Raw genomic sequence first — 11,233 nt, forward strand, 5'->3', positions numbered from 1 at the left:
AGCGCCTCGGGGGGGACGGTGGTCTTGTAGCTGCCGTGGCCCTGAAGGCTTCACCTGGCGGGTTCCTGCCGGGCAGCCCGTCCGCGGCCGCCCTCCCGGCGGCTGATGCCCACGCTCGTCTCCAGCCGCTTGGGCTGGCCCATTTTCCTTTGCGTTAGTTTTTTAATGGAGGACACGATAAAAGTTACAAGATTAAGAAAAATCTCTTTGTCCTTAGGGTTTATGTACACACTTCGTGTGGCATGCCCATAGGATGGGGTCCGATGCTTTCATTGTTTAGACCTGCTGTGGGTGTGCTATGCCATAACAGCCAGTTGGTGCGGTAAACTTTGTTTTCCACGAGTGTAAAATAGTCGAGTGCTTTTGGGGAAGTACCTGATCTGCTTTACCTAAACTAAGTGGTAGTCAACAGTGCATTTTCATGGGGAAATGTTCAGGGTTTCCAGATGTATGTCAGCCTCTAATGAAAGCTTAAAGTCTGTTGCATAAGTGCTATGTATTTACAGTTGCTACAATGCCTTTTTTTTTTAAGTTAGAAGGCTGTCATAAATCTAGAAGTCTCAGATAAATATAACAGTTCCTCTAAAAACTTCCAGGCAAGACTTACACATCAGGAAAATTAATTTATGGCCTTATGAAAGGAACAAAGCTATATTTGTCTTTAGCTGTATTTCGCATATGACAGGCTGGAGGATGATACTGAAGGTTGTTAAGAGGGCTACAGTCAAAGATGCCATGAGTGGAAATAACCAGACACATCTGGATTGACATCGAGATGTTTTGTCTGAACTCACCCACTAAACCGCATCCTTTGCCTTTACAGCATCTTTCAAGTACCTAAAGTCAAAGAAAAAAAGATACTATGGTAATTGAAATATGGGGGAGAACATGGGTATATTTTAAATGTGAAGAGAGATAGGAAAGATAATCTCTTAGAATAATTCATTTTAAAATGGCGTGAGTTAGGAAGTGACAGTCTAAGGAAAGATCAAAGTAAAAGAGGTGCCTGTAGTGTGAACTTGAATGGTGGTGGGATAAGGTAAAATGCTTTGAATTACGAATGGTTTGAATGGGCTATGGATTGGGTTTTAGACATGTCAGGTGTGAGCTGACCCTTCACAAAGCATCAGGGAGATAAGCAGAGAATTTGGACAGAAGTAAAACTCTGAAAGAAGTACTGTGGGCCATCATTAAAGAGAACAGTAGTTTATTTTGCATTTCAGATTAGATTACCTATGGAAATGGAGAAGAAAAATAAGGACAAAGTTCGGGGGTTTGTGGAACTTCCTTAAAAAGCTGAAGTTGGGATAGTAAGGTTGTCCTCTGCAGTAACAATTAAAAACAAGTAGAAGTGAAAACCTGTTTCTTTCCACCATGGCCATTTCTAGTAAAAGGTCATATGTTAGCATTCATACTGATGATTCAAGCAGTATTGTCAGCTACAATCAGCTATTTTTCATAATTCCCAATGTACAGGAACAAAATACTTGTGGGGTCTTGGAGCAGAAGAGTTGAGGTTTTTCCCATTGTCCTTCGCTTCAAAACAATTAAAAGCAGTGAAAGAAGGGAGTTGGGGTAGCATGGATGCATAGATGGGATAGGGAGCCTGCCATTTTACACTGCTTCCACCGGTTTTAGAAATCTATCTTTAGTTAGTACTTTTCTTCAGAGCTTCTCCTTCTGCTAGCAGTACTTAACTGTAACCCCTTACTGTCTCCTAATGTTTCTGATTCTCTACATTCACAGTTACCCTTATTTTCTTAGGTTTCTCTTGGGAACTCAGGACTTCCATGCATCAAGGAAAAAAAATTGTCTAGGTTCAGATAGACAAAAGATTGATTTTTGCTTAAGTTTGTTCTGTGTGGTTGTAGAAAGACGTTGAAGCAGTTCATTAGATTAAAGATACAGGCTTCAGATTTGTTCTTAAATATGTCAGCAGTATGCTTCAAGAAAAGAGGCAATCCTCTGGATAGCAAGTAATTTTGGAGCCTGGCATACTACAGCTGGGTTCAAGAAGAGTGCAAAGAAGTCCATAGGAAAGAATCCATTGCATAAAAATAATCACTTTTGTGTCCGGAAACCCCTGAGAGACAGATCCCTGGAACCTGGGAGATTATTTGGGGAGAAATCTGACTGTATATTTACCTCATCCTTATTCTCTAGATGCTCATTTTTTTATCACTGTTGGAAACAGAGTACTGGGCCTAGTTGGACTTTGGTATTACCCAGTGTGGTCATTCTTATGTCTTTAAGCTACGGTTGATTCTTCAAGCTTTGGGTTTGGTGCATTATTTCACCTTTGGCATATTTAACTAAACAAGAAAAAACCTCAATTTTCTAATCTTTCACTGTGTTACCAACGGGATGTGATAGTTATGTAAGAGAGGGGAAAAAAAAGACATGCAACTTTTTACTAGATTAGATAACACACAGAGCTCCACCACCACTCTGTTAAAAATAGTGCGCACACAGAAATCCTTTTTTTTCCTCTTGTAGGGTCAGATAAATGATACTTTAAAACAAAACAAATGCCATTGCACAGTTCACGTGGGCCATTCAAAGAAAGACTCCAGGGATTGTCCTTCCCCTTCCTACCAAAGAGCAGTATTTTACAACTGCTTATCTACGTCTTGGTTGTCCTTGTTCAGAAAGGTTCCTACGAAGTACTGTGCCTTCAGTGCAGTGAGGTAGAAGTACATTCTTTGCTTATGCTTTTTAAGCTGTTGATTGGATATTTCTATAAGGAATTCCTTGTACAACTAGTGTGTACAACCCAGTTAAACATGAGATGACAATAAAATACTGTTTTAAGTTGTATTTGACCCCACTTTAGGTAAATTATACACAATTATTCTGATTTAAGATCTTCAGAAATCAACAGCAATATAAACAAAATGAAGCAAAACCAACTCAGGCTAAGGGAACAGGCAGTGGCAGGCAGTGGACCTAAAAATTAATACCTGCGTACCGGAAATCTGGAACCAAGCCCCATTTTTACAGTCTCTTTTGGCATATATCCCAAGAAAAAGTAGTTAACCCAAAGAAGGTAGTTATATTCTAGGAGAAATGTGGTAATGGCTTTCTGGCTGTTTTCCCCCTATTTCTTTAAAGGTAGCTAGCTAGCTATCCAGCTGTTGTAACTTTTTGCCAAGATATGTGTAGCAAAGTCAAAATAAAATGAATTGGAGAAAGATTAGATTAAGCAAAAGAGTCATACTGTTTAAAAAAAAAAAAAAAAAAGCATAATGTTCCAGAGAACTAATTGTTCTACTGGGAAACTATTATCACCTTTTCTTCTAGAAAAAACAAATAAACATAAAACCCGCAATCTCAAACCATATTAAAAATAAGCAATTTTTGAATGGCATAGCTTTTGAAGACCTTAGCCAGTGATGCTTGAGTCACTTCAGCCGTGGCTAAGGAATAATGAATCCTCAGGACCAACTTGGTTTTGTTTTGTTTCAGTTTGTTCTTTGTTGCTTAGTAGAGTTTTGGGGCTTTAGTGAGATAGTTCTGGCACGCAGGCTTTTAAATGGAAAAATGCTCAGCATCACGGCAGTAAAACAAATACTGGCCTTTGTTTGTGCAGCACAGTGTTGGGCAAAAGTTGGCTTTGAGTAAATTTTTTTAGGTGCAAGAGTCCACAAAGCTGCATTTGCAGCTTGGTCTCAAAAGTTAAAGTGAGCTGAACAGGGCTAGACTGCTACCAGTATCTTTGGCTTTTCTGTACAGCACTGCAGTATGGGTTTTCCAAGGGATCTTAATTCCCTTTGAGAAAATTGGAGCTCTGGGTTCTCGGTACTTCTGAAATAAGGCCGTTAGTAAATTATTTAATTACACTTAGTAATTATGTATGCACTAGTGAGTATAAAAAAACCCAACTACACATAGGATAAACAGTTAACTACATGTTACAAAGATAAGGATCTCATTAAGAATAAAAAGGGAGGCAAAACATAATAGGATCTAAAATACTTAACCAGGTAAAGACAGAGAGAGAGAGTTTATTGGCTAGATCCAATAAAGGACGTAAGTACCCAAAGCAGGATTTAGGGAGAATTCAGGTGCCTAAGTCCAAAAATGCAATCTGAGAAATCTCACACAGCTGCTGCCTAACCCAGGAGATGCCTAAAATCAGGAGGCTCTTCCTTGATTTTAATTTGTATCTCTAGAGTGTCTAGGATTTTACTTCTGTGCACATTCAGTGTGCACCAGCTAGAGCAGTTTAGCACCCGTTTCCCATTCAGCCATTTACAATCCTCAGCTCAAGTGTCCAAGGGCTCTATTTTGTCAGTATTCTCAGGCCACACCAAGCACACATTCATATTCAGAGCTTCTTAGTTTGGTGTTGCTGCTTGCTTTTAACATGAAGGATGGGGAGATTGAATAACCTTTTATTTAACAACCTATCTGTTTGATTACTGATACAAGAGTTGGAAGATTCAGTTTGCTTCTGAGAGTGTTCAAACCCATCTCCTCCCTCCAAGTAATCTATCTTAAAGAGTGACTGCATGAATTTAAATTGTCTTGGGAGCATGAATTAGAGATAAGGATGTGTCACTCCCTGCTAAATGCCCTGTTCCTTGGGATAAATCTCACACATCGTTTCTGTTCCTACAGACTACAGAATTCTTTGCTTCACAGTGGCACAACTTTAACAGGAACGGAGCAGAGTCGTCTTTGTTTTCAAAAGCCCTGTCTCTTGCTGGGTAGGATCACTTTTCTGCCATATGTTGACTTGAATCTTTTTTGTTTAATGGGGATACACGGCAACAATAGGTTGCTATCTGGGAGGCATTTGTTTTCTCACTTCCTTCTGTTATCCTGGCTGTGATTTCACAGAATACAGCAAGCCCTGCTCCATTTTTTTAACAGAACGGTAATTGGATCCTACAGTTAAGAGAGGACTCTAGGCTGTGAATTGTAAGCACACTGAGGTGTCTGTGTCTTGGCCTGAGTTAAGTTTCTAAGGAGTCGCAGTAACACTGCTGCGTATGTTGCAGACTAGCATTAGACAACCATGATGCGTCAGGGTGGTACCAAACTTCATCATACATACTGTATAGCATACGTGGGTATTTCATGTGGAGTTCTAGATTCTTTGTTGGGAAAGGAAAAACAGAAAACTGAAAAACAGTTTGCAATCACATAATTTTAAGTGTCCAGTTAACTCATTCCTTTGCTTGTACCGGGACTGAATGTATCCCCTTCTAACATGCTACACAGTTGTCACACTTAATATTGGCATGTTTGGATATATATGGATATGTTTGTATGGATATTAATATCAACTGCCATTAATGAGTGGGGTTCGGTAAATCTGGCTGTTGTACTTTGGAATTGGTACATTGACTATCCTGGAAACACCAGTGAGTGGAGTCACTCATTTCCCTGTTTTCATGTTCATTGTACTTTTTCTTTTCCCATATATTATGATATGTGGTTGTGCATTCCAAAAGATAGCTGAATGTTTCTACATGTGCAGGACAACAAACTTAAAAATGTGATCAAGAAGGTTTTATTTTAAATTTCTCCAGTTTAGGAAAGTAATTTAGCTCCAGATATGACATAAGTCATATTTGTTTTTTCTTTAGGAAGAGAATCCTTGGACTGATTGGACTCCTTCCTTCTGCCATTGTTACCCGGTAGGAGAGTTGCATATGATCAACAGATTTATAAAATAGCTAAATATTCAGTGGAATATTTGCTCCTATTAATATATGTTGTAATTATTCAAATAGTAGTGCACTTATAGCGTGAAATACTAAATTTAAAGAGATACAGAGCTCTGAATAATCACTTATTTATTCTTTAAGTTAAAGCTCTTAGTGCAGGACTGTAACTGCATAATGAACAAAAAGAATAATAGCTAAGGAAGTACTAAAAAGACTTTCATTAAAGAAGGATTTTTTTTAATAAAAATTGCTCACTGAGAAGGTGGGCAAAAAGCAAATAAGTCAGCATTTTTTCAGTTTATCAGGATGTTTTCCTTCAGCTGAAAGTTGCTGGCTAACAGTTGTGTTGCACATACTAACATTTTTTTCTGGGTATTAATGGATTCACATGAAAGAAAAAGTACAAGCTGATTATTTTTAAAAGAATATGTAGCAAAAGTAAAAGATAATGATTGGGATATGTGTTCTGTGTTATAATTTGATATTTAAAGAATAATTTATTTTGGTGTCTGTTAATATGTTCACTAATATTTTCTAATATGTTCTCTGATATATATACACACTCTAATATATCCCTTGCTATCAAGTTGGATGTTTTGCATCTACTTATGATCGTCCTCTGAGATAAATTATATTGATACATTTAGTTTGGAATATATTTTGCCAAATAGGAGAGTTCTTTATTAATTTCTAATAATTATTGCTGTTCATTCTTACACAATTAAAAAAAGGGGAAAAAATCACAGTTATTACATCATATTTGCATTAAAAGTATGCCTGTATTGTAAAACTAAATATTAAACCAAGGGAGAAGGAAGGAAAAAAGCTTATTATGCTTGATATCTAGCCTCTTGAAAAAAAGTTGCTTTTCTGGGTAGTCAGTAATAAATGTGGAATTAAATTCAGAGTTTCAGTCAATTAAAATACATTTTAAGAAATGCATAGAGCAATCAGAAATTACTTTGCACCCTACTTATAGTGGTAAGTGAGGAAAAAAAGATTATTTGTTACTACTGTACTGGACTTCAGGCTGGAATGGAGTATAATGCTATTGACCATGATTGCCAAATACCCTTGCCTACAACCAGACAGTGTACATCAGTGCTGCTAGTACTAGATAAATCACTGAGTTTCCAGATAGCTAATGATAAAGTTACCAGTCTTTAAAAATTCAAAAGGAGTTGATATAGTTACAAAATTTGGATTTACTTACTCTTCTTAGATTAACTCTTTAGGATCAGAAGAGTGACTGCTCCTTGTCTTAGATAGTTCTCATTTGTAGAGTTCCATAGGGTTTGCATGTATGTCTGCTTTTTCCTTATCTAGTGAGCATCCTTCCTTCAGAGGTTTTAGAGCGCTGGGCAACTATTTCCCATCAATGAGAACAGACAATACATCAATTTTCTTCAAAGACTATGAATACTACCCTTTACTAAATGTAATGTTATGTGAAGAAAATCTGAGCTGGACAAAAAGTGATTACTTTAAACTTAATCAAGGTGGCAGAAAGCATTTATTTAATTAAATGGTCTAATTGGCAATGATTTACCTCTTAGCAACAAGATGAATGTTACAGTTTATTCTGACTATTCAATATCACCTTTCTACTTTGGCTTGTAGCTCTTTACTATTGCTTATGTCCTGTTTGCTTCTTGAACATTAGTAGCATGACACAGCACATTGTGCACTAGAGGCTGGGATATCACAGCCACATCTTTTCAACCTTTCCTACAAGCGTAGTGCAGGAAATGTACACTGTTATATCACTTCTGCCAAAGACAGCAGATGACAGGATTGAATTTAGAGACCATTAGTTTTTTCAACAGAGCATGGGATCACACAGGGGAGAACTGAGCACTCTCAAATTCTTCATTTCAGCATGACGGTGTAAAGAACATTTAGTGTTTCAGTCTTTCTCCTACCTATCTTTCTCCTTCACCATATTTATACAGCAAGATAAATGAATATCTGGTCTTTGGCTGTTGTCCACAAATGATCTATGTAGAGACAAAAGAACATCTTAATTTCATTTCCATTCCTGAAAAAAACAGAATAAAACAATTTTTTTTCTTCCAACATATATTGGACATAATTTGTCCATGCAGTGGTACAAAGTTTCAGTCATATGAGTCTAGGCTGATCACACTTTCTCACAGGTGGCTCTGTGGTAAGTAGCCCATCCCAAATGGATTCTGTCTGTCTTACGTGTTCTGTCCTTGTCACACTATATATAAGCATTACATTTTAGGGATCTTTTTTAATGATTTGTGTCCCTCAACTCCTGATTGTCCAGGAAGGGTTTCACAAGGGTGAAACTGTGGTAAGCCCATGCATATGAGAGTATTTTTTAAATCACATAATATACTCTATTTATCTTTGTATTTCTACCTCTAATTAAAAAAAACCATGATGCTTTGAGTGAACAGCTTATCCTGCTGTTTTTCAGGGGTTTGTTGGCATCCTGGATCTGTTTCCTGTTTGCATTTTGCGGGGCTGGTATTGGTAATCACCTGAGAGCCCCACCCCACCCCCAGTTCTTGCCTGTCCTTTACTGAAGAGCTGAAAACCTGACAAGCCGTTGTCGTTGTTTTCCTTTGTGACACATTGCAGAGCCTTCTTGTTACCAAGTACTTGGTTTGTGTCCTGGGGCTCTCAACTGTGGAGATTTGATATATGGCTCACTGTGTCAAGTTTCATCACTCCTGTAATTTTTCATCCTCCCGCTGGGACTGCTTTAACACCCCAATTCCTGGCCATAAATCTAAGCCAAAAGTTAACTATGTAGACTAGATGTAAATATTTATTATTAATGGTAGAAATAGAAGGTGCAACATGTTTTTCTTTACTACATTTAAACATTTATTTAAAAAAAAAAATTACTCTCCGAGGTGCTTTTTTTGATACCTGGATTACCTTGATAAAAATGGTGAGTGGAATACTCTGATGTTTACAGTACTAATGCCTGGGGGCTAACAGACTCTCAGAATTCTTCAGTTCTGCAAAATTAATAGTCAGGCCAGTAATTGATTCTGGGCTTAAAAGCGGGTTATACTGATTGTAGGGCTGATTTGTATCTTAGGCAGAGTAGCTGAGTTAAGTAAACTGTTATGGTTACGTAAACAATAATACATCAAAATGAAAGGTTTCTGAATAAGCTACATGCTGATAGATTACAGCATATCAGAGTCCACATGTCAAGAATGGTGAAATGTGAGCAAAGAAGGTGGCAGCCTGTAGTCTAATTTATCCAGTTGTCTTTCTCATTGAAAAAGGCTTTCATTGTAAGACAAATATCAGGTATTCGAAGAGGGAAATTTAGGTAGAATAAATAATTATTGGGAAGGAGGTGGAAGCAAAAGGGAAGGTAGTTCATTTACGTTTTCGAAAGATATACTGCAAATCTCTTTGATTATATTTAGACTAGTGGGACTGAGCTGCCCCTCTTCTCACTGAAATCGCCTCTTTCCAGATGGTGTAAAGCTGTCAAGTCATGGATGTGGCTACTTTCCTGCTTTCTGGTGTCACCTACAGAAAAATATAGCTTGTGTTCAGACTGTACCATAGCTCAGATTTCCCTGTGTCCACAGCGTTTTGGGAGCACAGTGATATCTAGAAGGAATCTCTGATCCTTCCTTTCCTGCCCCAGACAGAAGCATGTGAATGATAACATGTGGCAGTAAATCTGAAACAAGTCTTCAGTCTTGATATTGCTCCATTTTGAGACAATGACTACCTTTCTGTAGACCTCAATAGAAAGCCATAATATTTTTATCAATTCTTACTGCAAATAACAGTTTTTCCCCAGAATGACTGTTTTAAGAAATCCTGCTTTAAAATCATAATTTTTAGGGTGATTTACATAAGAAATAACAATGCCTATAGAATGATTGATCGTTTTTAAATAAGCATTTGTACAATGTCATTGTCTTAGATGTTCTAGTCAGTTGATTTTTTTGAAAATTTTGCTTTTCAGAATACTGGGTTTTACCTTAGATTCCACTATTGTTTCCACTGCATACTTCATTCCTACAATTCCCTTGTCATTATCCTATTAAAATTAAAATATATACATGAAAATACATGTATGTACCTGTGAACAAAGTATTTACAACCTTTTTAAAAACAGTTTGCATTAGCTTCTGTAAGGTTTGGTGTTTTCTGAAACAAAAATTAAGTAGTTTTAAATGGAGAGTAATAAGTGCTATTAAATGTAAAAAACCCACCAAACCCACAAACCTACTACTTTTGTCCCTGTTTGTACTCTGTCTGTAAAAGTGATACAGTGTGCTTTTCTGCATTCCAAAAATTTCAGTAGTTTATCCTCCCTGCGATCAGCGTGCAGCGTGCTGTGCGGGTCCTGTCTTAGAAAGGCTTACCCCCTTTTGGTTATTCGAGCTATTATAGGCTTTTCTTACAACTAAACAGCTCGATTCATCATTTCTACTGTCAAACAGAAAGGATGTTCACATGAGAACTCCTTGCTCCACTTTTAGGTAAAGGGAAGGACAGGCAGGTGGTGGAATGGCTGGTACCAAGTGGGAGCTGCCAGCTGCAATGAGCTGGCTAGGTTTATCCTGCAGCCAAGGGGTATGTGCCACACAACACAGGCCTGAAGGTCAACCTGGGTGTACAGCACAGGCCTGGTGGACCCCCTCAGGTTAACTGCTGTGTGGGTCACTAGCTCCTCGATGTACAATGGTCTTCTGGTCAGGATCACTGCTGCATGTTACAGGTTAAAGGAAAGAAAAGGATCGTTTGAACAGTTTGTAACACATATGAGCTTCCCTCCAAAGACATCAGCATTAGTTTCATTAGTAAGCATTAGCTGTGCATACCTATATTCCTGCTGTAGCCCATATTACAAACTGGCAGCAGCACCCTATCAAAATGTACGTATTGCTTTGAGAAGCCACTGCTATTTCTTCTGCAGCAGAGACACTATCTTGTAGTTACACTACTTGTCTCTTGGAGTTAGGAACAGGCCCTACAAAAAAAGTCTCTGAAGATGCTCAAGAACAAAGAAAAATTGTCAAGCAAATTCATGATACTTGTCAAAAATTCCATTCATGGAAGGTGTTAGGTAGTGCTGAATGAAATCAGGAAGTTTTTTTTCTAAAGCAGTGTCCAATTTTTTTTTCTTTCATTCCAGATAGAACAAAAGTTAATTTTTTAATTTTTGCCCACTCAGTCGAGATACAGACAGATGGACACACAAACACGCATCCCTAAAATTTGATTTATTTTTATTTATTTATTTATTTATCAACAACTGACCTAACATGCTTTATTTCATATAAATTCAACTCTCGGCATTCTCCATTTTAGGTCAGTACCACACGGGAATTTTAGAGGGGCTTGATGTGCCTGTTCTGCTGTACGAGCTAGATTGTCTGGCCAGAATGTACTTCTCACGATGCAGAAGAAAATCCACAGATCTCCAGGCAGATGTTGTTTTCCTGCAGGCTTGGCCCTTAGAAGGAATGGAAGTTTGAATTCCTGCTTAATTTGGTAAATGTGCTGAGTTGGAGATATATTCAGTGTTTAATAAACTAGTTGGG

The sequence above is a fragment of the Aptenodytes patagonicus genome, chromosome 4, assembly GCF_965638725.1.
Source record: "Aptenodytes patagonicus chromosome 4, bAptPat1.pri.cur, whole genome shotgun sequence".
Lineage (NCBI taxonomy): Eukaryota > Metazoa > Chordata > Aves > Sphenisciformes > Spheniscidae > Aptenodytes > Aptenodytes patagonicus.